Source organism: Papilio polytes, unplaced genomic scaffold, assembly GCF_000836215.1.
Source record: "Papilio polytes unplaced genomic scaffold, Ppol_1.0 DF823991.1, whole genome shotgun sequence".
NCBI classification, from domain to species: domain Eukaryota; kingdom Metazoa; phylum Arthropoda; class Insecta; order Lepidoptera; family Papilionidae; genus Papilio; species Papilio polytes.
This window is the reverse complement of record NW_013525213.1, coordinates 523959-525615: the sequence shown is the minus strand read 5'-3', so window position 1 is coordinate 525615 and position 1657 is coordinate 523959. Positions and strand designations below refer to the sequence as shown.

Sequence of the window (1657 nt, the reverse complement as noted above, 5' to 3'; positions counted from 1 at the left end):
CGCAGAAAAATTTGACGATTCCAATGATATATAAAACTCATTTTACGTATTTTTGTCGCTTAGTTATGTTTGCCTTTCAAGCGTCGATATGTACAGTCAGCTGCACAAATATGGACACATTTACTTTAAAATCTCGTTAATGTCATCGGTTTTAAAAATAAACATGAAAGCATCAATATGATTCTGATCATAAATTCATGTTGATGTATTTGTGTGTATAATTTATTTGTAACTTAAGGGTGTGCATTGTCTATTGTTTTGTAAATGTCTACATATTTGTGCAGCTGACTGTACTAATGCTGTTATCTCCGTTTTTTGTTGTTTGTGAGTGAAATGGTGCATTTTTGTTCCCATTTTTAATGCAATTACAACTCATTGTACAATTTAGCTGTAGACTGGGATCTATTGTATTTTGTGTTTATTGTAACTTATTGTTTTCAGAATGAACGCTATTATAGTTGTTCATATCTTCTTTAAGAAGAAGAAGATAAAAAGAGAGTAAAAGAAGATAGAAGCAAAATCAATTAAAAAAAATATCTAAATTTCATACACAATTAGATAACACTTGTACAAACATAAGCTGTATGCTTTATGTTAGAAGCCTTTTGTTATTAATTACACACTTTTAGGGCAATTTGTATCTTGCTATATTTCTAGATTTGGTAGGATATGGTAGTTTTGGAAATATCAATCAGATAATTCTTCTTATCTTCATTTTTAACCGATTTTCAAAAGGAGGAAGTTCGTTCATATTTAGGGAATATTAAAAAGTCGCTTTTTATTTAAAAAATGACAATTTTTTAGGCTCATTATGTCGTAAATTGCTTGCTATTTTAATAACACGGAAAATATAAACACAGTCTAGACTGATTAATTTATAGTGGGAAATTAAAAAAAAAGATATTTAGAGGCTGGGCTTTGAATAGTACATAATATACAATATGTACCAATTTCTATATACTGCAAAATACTGCTAAAATGTCATTTCTTTAAATGGCAACATTATGTAAACAGATAAATAAGAACATTTATCATGGTAACACTATACTTGAAATAATGTATGCCTTATGCTGAAAATCTTAAATTTCTATTTACTTACGACATAAATTTCTTCGAATTATAAATGACATTTGGTTGTACTTTTATTTTTAGTGTTATGTGTATTTTAAATATAATTATCACGTAATGTGTAAACTTTCCAAAAATTTCCAAATTGTAGTTATGTACACTTTGTTCTAAGAATATATAGATGTTATATTTATGTGATATATTTATTTCTATAGCTTTAGGCACTCTTAGATTAAGGGCATGTGATTCAGTTAAATAAAATATTTTTTCAATGCGATATCAATTAATGAATGTAGTTTTGATTTTAACGTTCGAATTAACCAAACTAACGATCGACAAAAAAACAAATTTTTGTTACATGACCAACTTATGTCTATATGTTTATGTAATAACAAGCTTTCGAACGCGACTCCATCCGCGTAAAAAAAAAACAAAACCGACTTCCAAACAAAATACACTAAAAACAAAACAAAATGCACTCAAAACAAAACAAAATACTCTCAAAAAAACAGTACACTAAAAAGTAACGAAATAATTACTTGAAAATAGTAAACCTACCTTATTGTAACTGTTATGTCTATATTGTACA

General features: G+C 27.3%; 1 protein-coding gene across 1 annotated transcript in view; it reads left to right on the top strand.

Annotated features, from left to right (window-relative positions):
- Positions 1–525, top strand: part of LOC106101310 (mitochondrial fission 1 protein) — a 6253-nt gene extending 5728 nt beyond the window's left edge. Inside the window, exon 5 of the mRNA XM_013280487.1 lies at positions 442–525. The gene's annotated coding sequence lies outside the window, so the exon portion shown is untranslated. The remainder of the gene's footprint in view (positions 1–441) is intronic.
- The last annotated feature ends 1132 nt before the right edge of the window (positions 526–1657 follow it).